General features: G+C 38.1%; 1 protein-coding gene and 1 long non-coding RNA gene across 6 annotated transcripts in view; one reads left to right on the top strand and one right to left on the bottom strand.

Annotated features, from left to right (window-relative positions):
* The window catches only part of LOC309855577, a 226,849-nt gene that overhangs the window by 13,703 nt on the left and 192,240 nt on the right, over nucleotides 1-20,906 (top strand). Inside the window, exons 2-3 of the long non-coding RNA XR_014306873.1 lie at nucleotides 3,950-4,082; nucleotides 4,465-4,617. This is a non-coding gene — a long non-coding RNA (uncharacterized lncRNA). The remainder of the gene's footprint in view (nucleotides 1-3,949; nucleotides 4,083-4,464; nucleotides 4,618-20,906) is intronic.
* Nucleotides 1-20,906, bottom strand: part of CHM (CHM Rab escort protein) — a 239,583-nt gene that overhangs the window by 115,052 nt on the left and 103,625 nt on the right. The window lies entirely within an intron of this gene.

Below are 20,906 nucleotides of genomic sequence, written 5' to 3'. Positions count from 1 at the left end.
GCTCAGGTCATAATATCAGGGTCCGGGGATTGAGCCCGACATCGGGCTCTCTGCTCAGTGGGGAGCCTGCTTCCCTCTCTCTGTCTCTCTGCCTGCCTCTCTGCTTTCTTGTGATCTCTACCTGTCGAATAAATAAATAAATAAAATCTTAAAAAAAAATAAAAAAGAAACCAGAGATATAGTAGAACGTATCAATGAAACTAGAAGCTTCTTTTTTGAAAGAATCAGTAAGATCGATAAACCATTGGCCACACTAAGCCAAAAGAGAGAAAGCCCAAATTCATAAAATTATGAATGAAAAGGGAGAGATCACAACTAACACCAAGGAAGTAGAAACAATCATCAGAAGTTATTATCAAAAGTTTTATGCCAATAAGTTAAGCAACCTAGATGAAATGGATGTATTCCTGGAAAACTATAAACTCCCAAAATTGAACCAGGAAGAAACTGACAACCTGAATAGACCAATATCTAGTAAGGAGATTGAAGCAGTGATCAAAAACCTCCCAAAAAACAAGAGCCCAGGACCTGATGGATTCCCTAGGGAATTCTACAAAACTTTCTTTTTTTTTTTTTTTTTTAAAGATTTGTTATTTATTTATTTGATAGACAGAGAGAGATCACAAGCAGGCAGAGAGGCAGGCAGAGAAAGAGGGGGAAGCAGGCTCCCCGCTGAGCAGAGAGCCTGATGTGGGGCTCGATGCCAGGACCCTGAGATCATGACCTGAGCTGAAGGCAGAGGCTTAAACCACTGAGCCACCCAGGCGCCCCTCTACCAAACTTTCAAGGAAGCAATAAAACCTATTCTCCTGAAGCTGTTTCAAAAAACTGAAGAAGGAAAACTTCCTGACTCTTTCTATGAAGCCAGCATTACCCTGATCCCCAAACCAGGCAAAGACCTGGTAGGCAAAGACCCTACCAAAAAGGAAAATTTCAGACCAATATTACAGATGAATATGGATGCTAAGATTTTCAACAAGATCCTAGCAAACAGGATCCAACAGCACATTTAAAAGATTATCCACCATGACCAGGTGGGATTCATCCCTGGGCTACAAGGATGGTTCAACATTCGCAAATCAATCAATGTGATAGAACAAATTAATAAGAGAAGAGAGAAGAACCACATGGTCCTCTCAATTGATGCATTAAAAAGCATTTGACAAAATCTAGCATCCATTCCTAATTAAAATGCTTCAAAGTATAGGGATAGAGGGAACATTCCTGAACGTCATCAAATCTATCTATGGAAGATATACAGCAAATATGATCCTCAATGGGAAAAAGCTTGCAGCCTTCCCGTTGAGATCAGGAACATGACAAGGATGCCCACTCTCACCACCCTTGTTCAACATAGTATTGGAAGTCCTAGCAACAGCAATCAGACAACAAAGAGAAATACAAGGTACCCAAATTGGCAATGAATAAGTCAAACTATCTCTCTTGACAGATGACATGATTCTTTATATGGAAAACCCAAAAGACTCCACCCCAAAACTACTAGAACTCATAAAGCAATTCAGCAACATGGCAGGATACAAAGCCAATGTACAGAAATCAGTGGCTTTCTTATACACTAACAATAAAAATACAGAAAAGGAAAATAGAGAATCGATTCCATTTACTATAGCAACAAGAACCATAAGATAACCTGGGCATAAACCTAACCAAAGAGGTAAAGGATCTGTACTCGAGGAACTACAGAACACTCATGAAAGAATTGAAGAAGACACAAAAAGATGGAAGATCATTCCATGCTCTTGGATCGGAAGAATAAACATTGTTAAAATGTCTATACTGCCTACAGCAATCTATACTTTTAATGCCATTCCGATGAAAATTCCACCAGTATTTATCAAAGAGCCTGAGCAAATAATCCTAAAATGTGTATGGAATCAGAAGAGACCCCGAATTGCTAAGGAAATGTTGAAAAACAAAGATAAAACTGGAGGCATCACGTTACCTGATTTCAAGCTTTACTACAAAGCTGTGATCATCAAGACAACATGGTACTGGCATAAAAACACACACAGAGACCAATGGAATAGAGAACAGAGCACAGATATGGACCCTCTACTCTGTGGGCAAATAATCTTTGACAAAAGAGGCAAAAATATACAGTGGAAAAAAGAAAGTCTCTTCAATAAATGGTGCGGGGAAAACTGGACAGCTATATGTAGAAGACTGAAACTTGACCATTCTCTTACACCGTATACAAAGATAAACTCGAAATGGATAAAAGACCTCAAAGTGAGACAGGAATCCATCAGAATCCTAGAGAAGAACATAGGCAGTAAACTCTTCGATATCAGCCACAGCAACTTCTTTCAAGATGTCTCCAAAGGCAAAGGAAACAAAAGCTAAAATGAACTTTTGGAACTTCATCAAGATCAAAAGCGTCTGCACAGCAAAGGAAACAGTCAAGAAAATAAAGAGGCAACCCACGGAATGGGAGAAGATATTTGCAAATGACAGTACAGACAAAAGGTTGATATCCAGGATCTATAAAGAACTTCTCAAAGTCAACACACACAAAACATACAATCACATCAAAAAATGGGCAGAGAGGGCGCCTGGGTGGTTCAGTGGGTTAAGCCGCTGCCTTCGGCTCAGGTCATGATCTCAGGGTCCTGGGATTGAGTCCCGCATCGGGCTCTCTGCTCAGCAGGGAGCCTGCTTCCCTCTCTCTCTCTCTGCCTGCCTCTCCATCTACTTGTGATTTCTCTCTGTCAAATAAATAAATAAAATCTTTAAAAAAAAATGGGCAGAGGACATGAACAGACACTTCTCCAATGAAGACATATAAATGGCTTTCAGACACATGAAAAAATATTCATCATCACTAGCCATCCGGGAGATTCAAATTAAAACCACATTGAGATACCACCTAACACCAGTTAGAATGGCCAAAATTAGCAAGACAGGAAACAACATCTGTTGGAGAGGATGTTGAGAAAGGGGAACTCTCTTACACTGTTGGTGGGAATGCTGGTTGGTGCAGCCACTTTGGAGAACAGTGTGGAGATCCCTCAAGAAATTAAAAATAGAGCTTCTCTATGACCCTGCAATTCCACTACTGGGTATTTACCCCAAAGATACAAATGTAGTGAAAAGAAGGGCCATCTGTACCCCAATGTTTAAAGCAGCAATGGCCACGATCGCCAAACTGTGGAAAGAACCAAGATGCCCTTCAACGGATGAATGGATAAGGAAGATGTGGTCCATATACACTATGGAGTATTATGCCTCCATCAGAAAGGATGAATACCCAACTTTTGTAGCAACATGGATGGGACTGGAAGAGAATATGCTGAGTGAAATAAGTCAAGCAGAGAGAGTCAATTATCATATGGTTTCACTTATTTGTGGAGCATAACAAATAGCATGGAGGAAAACGGGAGATGGAGAGGGGAAGGGAGTTGAGGGAAATTGGAAGGGGATGTGAACCATGAGAGACTATTGACTCTGAAAAACAATCTGAGGGGTTTGACGGGCCAGGGGGTGGGAGGTTGGGGGAACCAGGTGGTAGGTATTAGAGAGGGCAGGGATTGCATGGAGCACCGGGTGTGTTGTAAAAATAATGAATACTGTTACCCTGAAAAGAAATTTTAAGAAATTAAAAAAAAAACGACCTTACCTTTAAAGATTAAAAAAATAAATAAAACCAAGATCATATACTATTCATCTGGGGCATCTGGGTGCCTCAGTGGGTTAAAGCCTCTGATTTTTGCTTCAATCATGATCCCAGGGTGCTGGGTTGGAGCCCTGCATTGGGCTCTCTGCTCATCAGGGAGCCTGATTCTCTCTCTGTCTCTGCCTGCCTCTCTGCCTACTTGGGAACTCTGCCTGTCAAGTAAATAAATAACATCTTTTAAAAAAAAGAGAGAGAATCTGGCAACACTAGGTCTATAATCAAGACTTATAGTCACATAGCAGCTTCTCTCCTTAGATGTATCCTGTGCTCAACACCTCACCATGGTTTCTACTGCTCCAACCATCTTCTTCCAGCCCACTTCACTTCCTATGACCTGCCTGGTCCCTGCAGACATTTGGCATCACAATCCTTATGCCTCAGTTGCTCAGTAAGTTTTCTTTTGATATTTTTATTTGCCTTGTCATAAATGTTCTATGTTAAACAACTAGTATTCAAGATGTTATATATTAATATTTTAAAAATGAATCTTCTATAAGAAATTAAAGACAGCAGAAATGTCTGTTCATGTCCTCTGCCCATTTCTTGATTGGATTATTTGTTCTTTGGGTGTTGAGTTTGCTAAGTTCTTTATAGATTTTGGACACTAGCCCTTTATCTGATATGTCATTTGCAAATATCTTCTCCCATTCTGCCAGTTGTCTTTTGATTTTGTTAACTGCTTCCTTTACTGTGCAAAAGCTTTTGATCTTGATGAAATCCCAATAGTTCATTTTTGCCCTTGCTTCCCTTGCCTTTGGCAATGTTCCTAGGAAGATGTTGCTGCGGCTGAGGTCGAAGAGGTTGCTGCCTGTGTTCTCTCAAGGATTTTGATGGATTCCTTTTGCACATTGAGGTCCTTTATCCATTTTGAGTCTATTTTCGTGTGTGGTGTAAGGAAATGGTCCAATTTCATTTTTCTGCATGTGACTGTCCAATTTTCCCAACACCATTTATTGAAGAGGCTGTCTTTTTTCCATTGGACATTCTTTCCTGCTTTGTCGAAGATTAGTTGACCATAGAGTTGAGGGTCGATTTCTGGGCTCTCTATTCTGTTCCATTGATCTATGTGTCTGTTTTGGTGCCATCCAGATGGCCAACAGACACATGAAAAAGTGCTTCATATCACTAGGCATCAGGGAAATACAAATCAAAACCACAATGCGATATCACCTCACACCAGTCAGAATGGCTAAAATCAACAAGTCAGGAAATGACAGATGCTGGCGAGGATGCGGAGAAAGGGGAACCCTCCTACACTGTTGGTGGGAATGCAAGCTGGTGCAACCACTCTGGAAAACAGCATGGAGGTTCCTCAAAATGTTGAAAATAGAACTGCCCTATGACCCAGCAATTGCACTATTGGGTATTTACCCTAAAGATACAAACATAGTGATCCGAAGGGGCATGTGCACCCGAATGTTTATAGCAGCAATGTCCACAATAGCCAAACTATGGAAAGAACCTAGATGTCCATCAACAGATGAGTGGATAAAGAAGGTGTGGTATATATACACAATGGAATACTATGCAGCCATCAAAAGAAATGAAATCTTGCCATTTGCGACAACGTGGATGGAACTAGAGTATATCATGCTTAGTGAAATAAGTCAAGCAGAGAAAGACAACTATCACATGATCTCCCTGATATGAGGAAGTGGTGATGCAACATGGGGGCTTAAGTGGGTTGGAGAAGAATCAATGAAACAAGATGGGATTGGGAGGGAGACAAACCATAAGTGACTCTTAATCTCACCAAACAAACTGAGGGTTGCTGGGGGGAGGGAGGTTGGGAGAAGGGGGGTGGGGTTATGGACATTGGGGAGGGTATGTGCTTTGGTGAGTGCTGTGAAGTGTATAAACCTGGCTATTCACAGACCTGTACCCCTGGGGATAAAAATATATGTTTATAAAAAATAAAAAAATTTAAAATAAATAAATAAATAAATAAAAGAAATCAAAGACAGCTAAATGCCAATGTTAATAGAATTGGTACAATTTTGAGAGTGTCCACTGATTTTATTAGCTATAGAACATGTGGGAAAAGTGAAAGGTATTTGATATTCTGAGGTGGTCAGTATTTTTTTGAAAAAAAGTAGGGTCTAACAAGTAATAGTGGTATCATGGGAAAGCCTGTGAATCTAGATTTATCTAGATTTATCTGTAACTGAAATTACAGGATTTTTTTTAGATTAAAAAATACCTATGAAATGAGAGCCAGTGATAAAACAAAATTTAAAACTTATACTGAATTCCTCTTAAAATGCTAACACACTTATACTTCAGTCAATAACCTTTATACATAGATACTCTTCACACTTTTCAGACATTTGATAGAGTTAAGAAATTAACACAATGAAAATACAAATTTTAAACATAAGCAATGGTTATTAATGTGAAATTAATATCTGGGTCTCCCAAATAAAAGACAGTTTTCCTCACGTGGGAAAATGTCTTTCTTTTTTCAAATTAGAGAGGGAAAATGTCACTTTCAGATATACGAAATAATTATACTGCACATTAACTTAAAAAAAAAAGACTTGTTTTCTAACTTCACAAATCTTGGATTATTTTTCCAAAATACACTTTCTTTTAATAGGCTCTGACAGAGTATAATGCGTGACTGCACAAAGCTATGGTTAGAGCTTGTTTTTTAAGTATCTTCAGCTATCTGTCATGAATGGTGGAGACCTACTATTCCCATACATGCAACTGTAAAAAAAATACAAAACTCAGGAGGAAGGAAATTATTCATTTGTTCCACTGTAATTAAAGCTAAAAAGAACAGGAGAATCCATGTAATTCTTCCTGAAAAATACGAAGCACTGAGTCTATAACGAGATATGTTTTTTCCTGTAAGTTTCAAATATTAAACTGCCACTTCAATTACTTGTTTATAATAAGCTCAAGAAAAATTCAGCAAAGCACTCTAATGTCTTTCTAACACATTATTCAGATAATTGTGTATATTTGGAGTATAATCTAACTCTGATGCCATTAACCCCAAATAAGATTCAAACGAAAAGAATTTTAATTAATCGAGTACTGCTTCCAATGAGCCTGATTTTACTGAGAGAGAGCAAATCAACATTGTACTCAATTTCAACTTTGCCCTGGTACATTTAATTGTACTACAGATAAATTAACAGTTGTGAAAATGTTTGGCTGGTAGCCCTATCCTACATCGCCTTTTAAAAAGCAATTTCAGGGGCGCCTGGGTGGCTTAGTGGGTTAAGCCGCTGCCTTTGGCTCAGGTCATGATCTCAGGGTCCTGGGATTGAGTCCCGCATCAGGCTCTCTGCTCAGCAGGGAGCCTGCTTCCTCCTCTCTCTCTCTCTCTCTCTCTCTCTCTCTCTGCCTGCCTCTCTGCCTACTTGTGATCTCTCTCTGTCAAATAAATAAATAAAATCTTTAAAAAAAATAAATAAAATAAAAAATAAAAAGCAATGTCAGTGCCTATCAAGATAGAAATCAGGGGACGCCTGGGTGGCTCAGTTGGTTAAGCAGCTGCCTTCAGCTCAGGTCATGATCCCAGCGTCCTGGGATCGAGTCCCACATCGGGCTCCTTGCTCCGCAGGGAGCCTGCTTCTCCCTCTGACTCTGCCTTCCACTCTGTCTGCCTGTGCTCGCTCTCGCTCGCTCTCTCTCTGACAAATAAATAAATAAAATCTTTAAAAAAAAAAAAAGATAGAAATCAGTAGTTGTAATTTTCTTAACACAGGTGCAAAACAATGGGACCTATTAATAGCTGAACTTTTCACAACACTATTCATGATTATTTATGAGTTAGCATATAATTTGACTATTTTATTAATTCTGATTACTGCTTTGGCTAATGAAGTGAAGGTCACTTCTAAAATAAATCTTCATTACATTTCACAGAAAGTAATTGCCTTCAACTAGATGTTTTCTTTAATTAAATACTAATGTAACAAGAAAGGAAACAGACTTCAGGGTCACCATGTCTGTTACTACTAAGAGAAATGCACTGTGTGGATGTAATGTTCTCAAGACAAATCCAGCAAAACAAAGTGTCTCTTCATCTAATCTCTGTATTTTCAAAATGAAAGAACTATTTTATATATATTTAGAGTAATTTTGAAATTACAAGACTAAAAACTAAACCATATTAATGCCTTTAAAATTGAAAACAAAGAATCTTTGAAAATACTCTCCAAATTCATGAATGTAAGGCAACATTTTCATTTATAAAACCATGAATGTGGGATTCTATACATGAAAAACTGACGGGGGGGGCGGGTTTCTGTCTTAACCAAAATTTTTCCTAAAGGTGTCAAGAGACCTTCTCTGCTTCTTAAGATAAATACTAGGCAAAGGTCCAGACAGCTTTGGAGGGAGATCATAGGAAAACTGAAAAACGTTCATTTCGATATATTAGTCTCATTTAATCTATTTTTATACACAGAACATTCTGTGTCCTAGATTTAACATTTCATTTTATTTTTTATGAAGTGCTCTAGACCTTCAGCTGAGATCCTATTATCAAAGCTGTTGAATCATACAAGTATATTAAACAAATAAGAAAATTAAAGATAATACATATTTTCCCACAGAAATAAAATAATAGTCCTCAAACAGGAAATCATATCTCAAAACCTAGAAAGCATGAATGTGAGAAATTACTGGGGCATAACAATGCTGTAAAGAAGCAGGTGGCAATGATTTGTATGCTTACCAATGGCCTCAAATGATACATTGTCACAAACCCCGTTCCTGATTAACTTGCTCACTCTGTCCTGGTCATATTAAACTTTCTGTTATTTCAAAAGACCCCATCTCAGACCTCTGTCACAGTTCCTGCTGCCTAGAAAGCTCTTCCCTCAAATCTCCAAAAGCTTATGCCTTACCATATTTTGGTGCACTATACTCAAATACCACCCTCCTAAATGGCCTTCCCTGACCACCATGACATCTAAAGGGACACTTCCCTACAGCCTATAGTCACTTCCTGCCATACTACCATATCTTCTTTTCTTCACAAAACATATTACTCTCTTAAATTTTATCTTTCTACTCTGTCCAACACTCCTCAACAACCCCTCCCAACCAGAGATCTTCTCTGTTTCTCTGTATGCCTGGCACCTACAAAAGAGCGTGTAAAATATTTTCTGTATCTCTCTCTCTCTCTCTCTATATATATATATACACACACACATATGTACATATATATGTATATACATGTATATATATATAACATTTAATGTATCATAATTTATGTGTATATGAATATATCACTATATTTATATAATTTATGTATGAATATGATTTATATTCAATAATTTATATGAAATATATATTTATGTATATTAAATATATTTTATATTTATATATAAATATATAAATTTTAAAAAGGTTTTATTCATTTATTTGACAGAGAGAGATCACAAGTAGGCAGAGAGGCAGGCAGAGAGGGGGAAGCAAGCTCCCCGCTGAGCAGAGAGCCCCATATGGGGCCTGATCCCAGGACCCTGAGACCATGACCTGAGCTGAAACAGAGGCTTAACCCACTGAGCCACCCAAGCACCCCTAAATATATTTAAATTTTTTAATACGATTTTATTTATTTGAAAGAGAGTGAGACCATGAGAGAGAGAGAGATCATGAGCAGGGGGAAGTGCAGAGGGGGAAGGAGACTCCCTGTGGAGCAGGGAGCCCAATGTGGTACTTGATCCCAGAACACTGGGATCAAGACCTGAGCCAAAGGCAGTTGCTTAACCAAATGAGCCACCCAGGTGCCCTCTCTCTGTATTTTTTTTAATGAATTCTAATCTTTAATCTAAATTTGCTTGTGATAAAACAGAAAGCCCAAGTTTATAGCCAATATTCCTTTAATGTTTTATGTAAAAAAAAAAAATACAGTATTAGTTCTAAATCTGGTAAAAAAAAAAAAAATTCAGTAACCGTTACCCATACCTAACATGCCCTGAGTGAGCATGTGTATATGAGTGTATGTGTGCTTCGACAAAATACATATGGCTATCAAAGAACGTATATAAGTTGCAAATATATTGGTGGTAACAAACACAATGAACCCTTACTAGGTTCTTCTTGTGATTGTCATTAAAAGTACATAATTGCAAGACAGGTTTAGGGGCTCAACTGTTAGCCAAGGAAGATATCTGTTTCAAAGGGAAAATATTCAGTGTAGGGAAGCCTGGGTGGCTCACTTGGTTAAGCAGCTGCCTTCGGCTTAGGTCATGATCCTAGTGTCCTGGAATGGAGTCCCACATTGGGCTCCTTGCTCGGCAGGGAGCCTGCTTCTCCCTCTGCCTCTGCCTATCATTCTGTCTGCCTGTGCTTGCTCTCTCTCCCTCTCTCTCTCTGACAAATAAAAAAATAAAATCTTTAAAAAAATATTCAGTGTATAGGAAAACATGAGATCAGAACCACTGTTAAGTCCCCAACATCTCAGAAACTTTTTTATTCTTTTTTTTTTAATTTTTTAATTTTTTATAAACATATATTTTTATCCCCAGGGGTACAGGTCTGTGAATAGCCAGGTTTACACACTTCACAGCACTCACCCAAGCACATACCCTCCCCAATGTCCATAATCCCACCCCCCTTCTCCCAACCTCCCTCCCCCCAGCAACCCTCAGTTTGTTTGGTGAGATTAAGAGTCACTTATGGTTTGTCTCCCTCCCAATCCCATCTTGTTTCATTGATTCTTCTCCAACCCACTTAAGCCCCCATGTTGCATCACCACTTCCTCATATCAGGGAGATCATGTGATAGTTGTCTTTCTCTGCTTGACTTATTTCACTAAGCATGATACACTCTAGTTCCATCCACGTTGTCGCAAATGGCAAGATTTCATTTCTTTTGATGGCTGCATAGTATTCCATTGTGTATATATACCACACCTTCTTTATCCACTCATCTGTTGATGGACATCTAGGTTCTTTCCATAGTTTGGCTATTGTGGACATTGCTGCTATAAACATTCGGGTGCACGTGCCCCTTCGGATCACTATGTTTGTATCTTTAGGGTAAATACCCAGTAGTGCAATTGCTGGGTCATAGGGCAGTTCTATTTTCAACATTTTGAGGAACCTCCATGCTGTTTTCCAGAGTGGTTGCACCAGCTTGCATTCCCACCAACAGTGTAGGAGGGTTCCTCTTTCTCCGCATCCTCGCCAGCATCTGTCATTTCCTGACTTGTTGATTTTAGCCATTAAAAACCCATTGCAAATGTCATTCTCAATGGAGAAAAACTGAAAGCTTTTCCGCTAAGGTAAGGAACATGGCGGGGATGTCCATTATCACCACTGCTATTCAACATAGTACTAGAAGTCCTAGCCTCAGCAATCAGACAACAAAAGGAAATTAAAGGCATCCAAATCAGCAAAGAAGAAGTCAAATTATCACTCTTCGCAGATGATATGATACTATATGTGGAAAACCCAAAAGACTCCACTCCAAAACTGCTAGAACTTGTACAGGAATTCAGTAAAGTGTCAGGATATAAAATCAATGCACAGAAATCAGTTGCATTTCTCTACACCAACAAGAAGACAGAAGAAAGAGAAACTAAGGAGTCAATCCCATTTACAATTGTACCCAAAACCATAAGATACCTAGGAATAAACCTAACCAAAGAGGCACAGAATCTATACTCAGAAAACTATAAAGTACTAATGAACGAAATTGAGGAAGACACAAAGAAATGGAAAAATGTTCCATGCTCCTGGATTGGAAGAATAAATATTGTGAAAATGTCTATGCTACCTAAAGCAATCTACATATTCAATGCAATTCCTATCAAAATGTATTCTTTACCCCTTTTAAAAATCTCTAATGTAGAAAAGGTTGATTTCAGTTTAACTTCTAGTTTCCAATTCAAAATCATAGTAACTAGAGTTCTTTATTCTTATAAATAGTGCACAAACAAATAACCATCAAACTGTTCTTTATACTTATCCTACATCTGGGAAAAATATTCTTTAACTTTGATGACTCTCTTTACAGTCCTCGCAGGAACCTTATGGTAATACTTTAAAATTTTAAAAATAAGGGCACCTGGGTGGCTCAGTGGGTTAAGCCACTGCCTTTGGCTCAGGTCATGATCTCAGGGTACTGGGATCGAGTCCCGCATCCGGCTCTCTGCACAGCAGGGAGCCTGCTTCCTCCTCTCTCTCTCTCTGCCTGCCTCTCTGCCTACTTGTGATCTGTCAAATAAATAAAATCTTTAAAAAAAATTTTTAAATAAAAACAAATAAATGTTATCCTTTCCCCAATATATGAGTTATATAGTAAGAGTTTATTAACTCTTGTTATTCTTCCTCTTATGGGAAGTTCAGGCTTTTATCAAGTTATTTTAGAAGAATTGGTTTCTTCCTTTGTCAATAAACTGTGTAAATACTGAAAAAGGCAAAAATGTTCTTATGACACTAGTATCCATAGTAGCAAAAAAGAAATCTTTGGAATTATCAAACTTAGAAAACAACAAATTCATTTAAAAAATGATTTTTACTATACTGAGCAATCTGAAGGAATTTAGTTTCCTGGTATTAAAGTAGTGTTGACACTATGTACAAAAGTAAGCCTGGGATACTAAGTAACGTTAGAGTCAAAGTAAAGATGAAGAACCTTACAAAAGCCATTTTATTTTGTTAAGATTATTTTTTTTTATTTGAGAGAGTGAGAGTGAGAGCGGGGGCGAGGGGGTAGGTAACAGTGGTGTGGTGGGGAGGGGTAGAGTGGGAGGGAGAAACAGACCTTCAGCTGAACAAGGAGCCAGAGTAGGGCTGGTTCCCTGGATCCTGGAATCATGACCTCAGCTGAACACAGACCTTAACCAACTAAGCTAGCTACCTAGGCGTCCCACAATAGCCATTTTAAAACCAAATGAAAATGAAAGTAATTCTGGTAAAAATCATTTCATCAATTTATTTTTTATGTTCTTCATACCTCCATATTGTCTAAATTTCTTAACCTAAGCATGGATTATTTTGGTAAGCAGAAAAAGAAGAAAAATTATTTCCTTTAAAAAAAAAGTCAGCTTGCTACAACCTATAACCAGAAAGTGAACAGTACCAAGTTAAGAAAATAGCAAGAGTTGGGGGCACCTGGGTGGCTCAGTGGGTTAAAGCCTCTGCCTTCGGCTCAGGTCATGATCTCGGGGTCTTGGGATCGAGCCCCACATCGGGCTCTCTGCTCAGCGGGGAATCTGCTTCCTCCTCTCTCTCTGCCTGTCTCTCTGCCTACTTGTCATCTCTGTCTGTCAAATAAATAAATAAAATCTTAAAAAAAATAGCAAGAGTAAACAAAATCCTATGCTTAATACATGCATTGTTGGAAATTCACCTTTTTTGGGGTGCCTCGGTGGCTCAGTTGGTTAAGTGACTGCCTTTGGCTCAGGTCATGATCCTGGAGTCTCAGGATCAAGCCCCACATTGGGCTCCCTGCTTGGCAGAGAGCCTGCTTCTCCCTCTCCCTCTGTCTGCTGTTCTGCCTACTTGCACTCTCTCTCTAGGTCTCTGTCAAATAAAAAAATCATTAGAGCTATCAAGGGTGCCTGGGTGGCTCGGTTGGTTAAGCGACTGCCTTTAGCTCAGGTGGTGATCCCGGAGTCCTGGGACCAAGTACTGAATTGGGCTCTCAGCTGCACAGGGAGTCTGCTTCTCCCTCTCACCTTCTCCCCTCTCATGCTCTCTGTCTCTCTCTCAAATAAAAATTTTTTTAAAGAAAATACACCTTTTTAAATTTCAAGTTTTTTTTTAAAGATTTTATTTATTTATTTGACAGAGAGAAATCACAAGTAGATGGAGAGGCAGGCAGAGAGAGAGAGAGAGAGGGGAGCAGGCTCCCTGCTGAGCAGAGAGCCCGATGCGGGACTCGATCCCAGGACCCTGAGATCATGACCTGAGCCGAAGGCAGTGGCTTAACCCACTGAGCCACCCAGGCGCCCCTAAATTTCAAGTTTTTAAGTTCTAGTTATATGGTAAAATTAGTTTCAGGTATAGAATTTAGTGATTTGTCACTTAGATACAACACCCAGTGCTCATCACAAGTGCCCTCCATAATACCTATCATGCATTTAGCCCATCCTCCACCCAACTCCCTCCATCAACCCTCAGTTTGTTCTCTAGAGTTAAAAGTCTCTTAAAAATACATAAAAACCGGGGCACCTGAGTGGCTCAGTCAGTTAAGCAACTGTTTGCTTCAGCTCTGGTCATGATTTTAGGGTTCTAACACCAAGCCCCACAGTAGGCTCTCTGCTCAGCAGGGAGCCTGCTCCTCCCTCTTTCTCCCTTTCTTCTCTCTGTCTCCAATAAATAAAATCTTTAAAAAATACATAAAAGCCTAGAACCATAGAGAGTTAGAGCTCATATACCTTAGACACTATTTTTTTAAAGATTTTTATTTATTTATTTGACAGACAGATCACAAGTAGGCAGAGGCAGGCAGAGAGAGGAGGAAGCAGACTCCCCACTGAGCAGAGCCCAATGCGGGGCTCAATCCCAGGATCCTGGGATCATGACCTGAGCCGAAGGCAGAGGCTTTAACCCACTGAGCCACCCAGACGCCCCTATGAGGGTATTTTAAAAATCATTCTGTTTTGTGAGATTAAGAGTCACTTATGGTTTGTCTCCCTCCCAATACCATCTAGTTTCATTTACTCCTCTCCTACCTCCTTAACCCCCCATGTTGCATCTCCACTTCCTCATATCAGGGAGATCATATGATAGTTGTCTTTCTCCGATTGACTTACTTAGGGTTGCTGGGGGGAGAGGGGTTGGGAGAAGGGGGGTGGGGTTATGGACATTGGGGAGGGTATGTGCTATGGTGAGTGCTGTGAAGTGCGTAAACCTGGCGATTCACAGACCTGTACCCCTGGGGCTAATAATACATTATATGTTAATAAAATAAAAAATTATTTAAAAAATCATTCTGAATTGGTCAGGACAATTTTATTAGTATATTTCTGTGGCTAAGACCATCTCCATAGGAATGATTAACAATAGAAACGTTTAGTCTGTTCAACGGACTGAACATCAATAAACATCAGTGTGTTTATTGGAGCCTTAAAAACACCAGTTCCAAAGTTTATATTCTAAAGAGAATTATTTTCTCCCCAGTAACTATTCAGAAATAAACCAGTATTTCTTTTTTTGTGTAAGTTTTGACATTGTTAGATGTCTAATACAGAACAGAAACTGTAGGGCGCCTGGGTGACTCAGTGGATTGAGCCTCTCTGCCTTCGGCTCGGGTCATGATCTCGGGGTCCTGGGATCAAGTCCTGCATCGGACTCTCTGCTTGGTGGGGATCCTGCTTCCTCCTCCTCTCTCTCTGCCTACTTGTGATCTCTCTCTGTCACATAAATAAATAAAATCTTAAAAAAAAAAACAGAAACTGTATGTAGATAAGTAGAACAGTTTCATATGGGCAGAGTATTTAAGTTAAAATGTAGAAACAGATAAGCAAGTTCTTCTGATGCATACTTGATGTATCTGTAAGAGTCCATTTCAAGCACTAAAATATTCATATCCTAGAAAGACACTCTATAGTGGTTTTTATTTCTTCTTTATGAGTATAATGAAAATTAATGCTTGTTTTCATCTGTATTTGCTTGTTGAAAGAAATACATCTAAGCTCAAAAAAGAAGGGACAAATAAGAAAGCTAATTCCAGGGAGGGGAATAGGTATACTGCACTAGATTTCAGACAGTGGCAGCTCTAATATTGGTCCATCAACCTCTGCAAGAATACTACAGGCTGACAGTAAAGTTCTGATTTCAAAATCACTAAAGTCAGAAGTTTGGCTCTCAATTTATTAGGCATTTGGAACCACTCCACTATACCAAAGAATGTGAATTCATATATGCCCAAGAAAATTAACAGAGTTTGGAAATTATTTCACTTTATATAACAAAGACTCATGCTGTGCTTATTTGTGCCAGGTACTGTTCTGAGAGCTTAGCAAATACGTCCCTAAAACTCATAACAACCCTAAGAAGTAGACACTATTGTAACTCCCTTTTTTTATAAGGCAGGAAACTGATAAAAGAAGATTTAACCACTAGGTAAGTGGCAGAGCCAGGATTCAAACAGAAAGTCTGGTTTAAGAGCCTCTACTCTTTAACAACTACATGGTACTACCTCTTAGGATACATTAAAACATAAAATTAGGATTAAGATTATTGTTCATTCAATAAATGTGTATTATTCAAAAGCCTATTTCAGAGTTAATTCCTTTTTTTTAATAAAGTTCAAACTTTTTTTAACGATTTTTTATTTACTTATTTGACAGGCAGAGATCACAAGTAGACAGGCAGGCAGAAAGAGAGGAAGCAGCAGGCTCCCTGCTAAGCAGAGAGCCCGAAGTGAAATGGGGCTGGATCCCAGGACCCTGAGACCATGACCTGAGCCGAAGGCAGAGGCTGTAACCCACTGAGCCACCCAGGTGCCCCAATTCCATCTATTTTTAAATGTACCTGAAGAATACGGGTCTATGCATATAGGACCATGACTATATAGATTCAAGAATGAATATTTTCAAATTATAATATAGTCAAAAGAAAAATAGCCACACTGTGAATCCCTTTTTTTTTAAAACTCCAGATGGGGGAGGGGAGAGAAGGAGAGAGGGAAACAAATCATAAGAGATTCTTAACAAAAGAGAACAAACTGAGGGTTGATGAAGGGAGGTGGCTGGGGGATGGGCTAGATGATGGACCTCTTTAATAACGGGCACTTGTAGTGATGAGTACTGGGTATTATATAAGTGATGAATCACTGAATTGTACTCGTGAAATGAATATTGCACTGCATTTAACTAAAATTTAAATAAAAACTAGGGGTGCCTGGGTGGCTCAGTGGGTTAAAGCCTCTGCTTTGAGCTCGGGTCGTGGTCTCGGGCTCCTGGGATCCAGCCGGGCATAGGGCTCCTCTGCTCAGCAGGGAGCCTGCTTCCCTTCCTCTCTCTCTCTGCCTGTGATCTGTCTGTCAAATAAATAAATAAAATGTTTTTAAAAATAAATAAATAAATAAAAACTAAAAAAAAAAACAACACAAAAAAACCTCTAGATGGGAAAGCAAAAAGTTGAAAGATATGGCTATTTACAAATACATGTGCATCTGTATGAAATAATGTAGGGATACCAGTGTAAGTGTAAATTATAAATGACAGGTTTATGACTTCCAAGTGTGCATGAATTAAAGACTGCAGGAGTCATTTACAAACAGCTGAAATTAGTTTGGTTTCTTGAGTAGGCTACATGCACTTTCCTGTTTATACTATTCATTTGTTTAGCAAACTGTTTAGAGTACAAAATAAAAACATTCAAATTATTATGAATCTTGACTTGGTGAGATTAAAATCAGTGAAGTTTTACCACACATAAATGGCATTTTTGGACAAAACTTTTATTCTATTTCATTATATTGGGTGAGAATCTACTTGCCTAATTTGGGGAGGTAGGAAAGAAAGAGGAGAGAGGTTGAGGCATCAAAGGATAGAGAAGTAAGGAAGAGGAATGGCTAAAAGCTGCATTAATTATTTCAGCTCCAACAAAGAGTTCTTTTTCACAAATCATTTCTCTAGTACATGAAAAAACAATGGTTTCTGTCCTGCAATATTTAATTTCTTTCCTGCAATATTTAATTTCTTTCAAAGGTAAGTTATAATCCAAGTTTTTATTTTTTTAAAATATTTTATTTATTTGACAGAGAGAGAGATCACAAGTAGGCAGAGAGGCAGGCAGAGGGGGGCAGGGAGCAGGTTCCCTGCCGAGCAGAGAGCCCGATGTGGGGCTCGATCCCAGGAACCTGAGATCATGACCTGAGCCGAAGGCAGAGGCTTAACACACTGAGCCACCCAGGTGCCCCCCCAATTTTTTAAATGAGTAATTTATTAAGCACCTACTGTATGCCAGCCAAATTTCCAAGCAGTTCTATCAAAGCATTTAAATACATATGAGTAAAATATATCAAATTCAATAGTAAGGGAAAAAAACATGGCATACCCATTTTGTAAAAGGCTATGTAGTAGAAACTACAGGAGACATGGAGGACTACATTTTATAAAGCAAATATACCTATCAGTGGACATACTATAAGGTAATTTAATTATAAACCTAAATTCTAAATACCAGATCTTGCTTGTGTAAAGTGAATGAAGAGTCTGCATGTTTCAGTAATTACAAAAAAATGAATTCCAAATACCAAGACTATGAAGTCATACAACTTTTATGTTGTAATACTCTACTTGGTGTTGGACAATCTTCAATCCACTTTCCCTAACATCATTAGAATTGAGTCTCACAGTAGGCCCAGGGCAGGAGTTAAGACTAGATTTAATCACCATCTCCATTATACAGGTGAAACAACAGAGGCTCTGAGAATTTAAATGACGTGTTCAAGTTCACGCAAATAATAACATGATAGAGCTAGAACTGGAATCTAATTCTGAGACTAGTATTTTTGTAACATATGGGAAACCTTGTAACTTTCAAGGAATTTTACAAAAACAGTTTTTTGAGCATTCCCTACCAAAGTAGAAAGCAAATTGATGAAAAAGTTGGAAATGAACAGCTTCATTAAAATTCTATGCAATCACGCTAAATGGATCACTTTGGAACAAAAACAACTTAAACGGGAAGAGCAGAGAACACATGGAAATCCAGCTATCTAACATAGACTTATACTTGCCAACAAGTAAAGCCTTAGATCTTTGTAATTTGGCTGCCTTCAGGATTATTTTTTAAATTGGCTTGAAAATAGACCCACTTCACATACTATTTGTATTACACTTGCACAAAAATATATTAGTTCCAAAGAGATAGTTCAAGAATTGCTTTGAATGATCCTTAAAAAGTTAGTCTATGTAATAACACAGTGTTACCTTTCAATTTAATCACACTAAAATCTCAGCTCCAAACACTGGACTTAAATTCAATTATCATTCTTGCCCTATATGAAGTCAGCCACCTTTGACTCTACTATAAGTTATTAGAATTATTTTAAGATCTGGAGTAGTATGTATTATGTAACTGGGGGAGAAAATAATTGGGTGGGTTTTTGTATCTATGTGTGAGGATAATCTAGTATCTGAAGTTCTACCATTGAAGGAGGCTATTACTAAAATAAAAACTCAAACTACGTAATTTGGGGAGCCAATATAATTCTAATATATTCCTGAGAGTCACCATATATGCTCCATTTATATATATACACACATATACACACATATTGGTGTGTTTAATATAGAAATATATATATAAAACATACATATATGTGAATATATATGCATATATGTATATATATGTTTTAGTACGACGTTATTCCCAAATTAAAAGTATTTTCCTGTCACAACCTGAGGAATAATGCAGGCAAGAACACAAAAACATTCCATTGCTTTATCAACGACAATGCTCAATGATCTGTGAATAACCTGGGAAAAAAATGAAGATTATTGAGTTACTTTAACAATCTATCCATCCATCACCAGAGAACAGGTTTCAAAATGATAGATTATCTCACCACCCTGCTGTTTATTCCACACAATACTATCTCCTCAAGGGAAAAACAAATGATCATAAAAACATAATCATGCTTATCCTCTACAGCTTATGTATCATTTCTATGCCAATATTATTAACTAGAGGGCTGTCCTTAAAACTGTATGCAAAAGATTCAGAAAATGAGGTATGTTGCTCATTTTTCAACCTCCAGGATTCTACAATTTATAAAAATTCTATTCAAACAACAACCCTCCAACTTTTGGGAGACAACTTTTTGGTTAACCTATTCAACATTGCTCTTCAAATTTAATAAAGGCAGTTCTCAATTGAGAGACTGCATCTCAGTGGCTCTTAACCTTCTTGAGAGGTGACAGACTCCCGTGATACAATGATAAAACTATGACCCCCCCTTCCTAGAAAAATGCAGCCATGCATATCACACACAAACAATTTAGCATACAACTTCAGAGTATTCTGATTGATTCCAGGTATTGGATACCAAGTTAAGGACTCTGAATTTGAAGAACTCCTCTTGCTATACCCAGCCTTCCAAAGCTATTTTTAAGCTGTCAGATACATGTTGCTAAAAGGATGGCTGTAAGTTTGCTTATGCTATAACTGAAGATGGCCAAATAAAAAAAAAATTCTACATATAAAGTTATATATCTTATATAACAAAAACATAATTTTAATTTTAGCATAGTAATATGAATAGGCAGATATCTGAATGAACTATGTCTACATCCATATACCAGAGAATTACTCAGCCATCAAAATATTTTTAAGTATGCATGTATATACACATTTATAGATGCCTGTATAAGCATGGAAAAGATGGGAAGATATGCAACCGAACAATGTTAATGCAAGTGGTGGAATTTGAGGGTAGGGAACAGGACTTGCATTTCTTTATAAAAGTGTGTTTGTTTCCTATTTTTTTTTCAGTATTTTTATTTTTTCTTTAACTACTAAGGTTATATGTTACCCAAGAATTTGCTTTATAATGGCTACTTAGTATCTTCTATATGTCAAGAACTTTGTTAAATTATAAGAATAAATTATTTCACTGATTCAAATGTCAAGATCTTTTAAATATTCTGGTCCTTAAAGAATTTTTACATAGCTCCAGATTTTTAAAAAAATGAGTAGTAAGATTGTAAGAAAGAATTGCAAGAATATTTTATTCTCCCTGCCTTTCAACATTTTGGCTAGAGTTGACTATACCAATTCAATATATACTGAGCTGGACTAACCCCTTATTTCTGAAACAGGGATTAGTTTGCCCTTAGGGGATATCTGTCAATGTTTGGAGACATTTTTGTCTGTCACAAGTGGGTAGGTGGGTGAAGGTAGTGACATCTAGTGCATAGAGGCTAGGGATACTGCTCAACATCCTATTATGTAGAGGTCAGCCCATACCCCCAAACGGCAAAGAATCATCCTGCCAAAAATGTCAAGTATCCTAGCAAAATGAGATTGAGAAATTCTGGCCAAAACCAAAAGCCTCAAAACAATTAAGTATCTCACATAATCGGGCCATACTGAATGATGGATGGGACTATACCACTCACTGCTGATACTTGGCTCAGAGAAGGATCCAATCTTCTTGCTATTTTCTGGAAATGGACAGGTTAACTGAGCAGTCTGAGATTCCTGTAACTCCATCAAAGTATCATTTTGTGTGCCCTGATTAAATTAATTTCAGGTCATATCTCTTTAGACTCTTTCTG

Source organism: Mustela nivalis (genome assembly GCF_964662115.1).
Source record: "Mustela nivalis genome assembly, chromosome: X".
Classification (NCBI taxonomy): Eukaryota; Metazoa; Chordata; class Mammalia; order Carnivora; family Mustelidae; genus Mustela; species Mustela nivalis.
The sequence above is the reverse complement of the archived record's forward strand: the minus strand, read 5'-3'. Positions and strand labels throughout refer to the sequence as shown.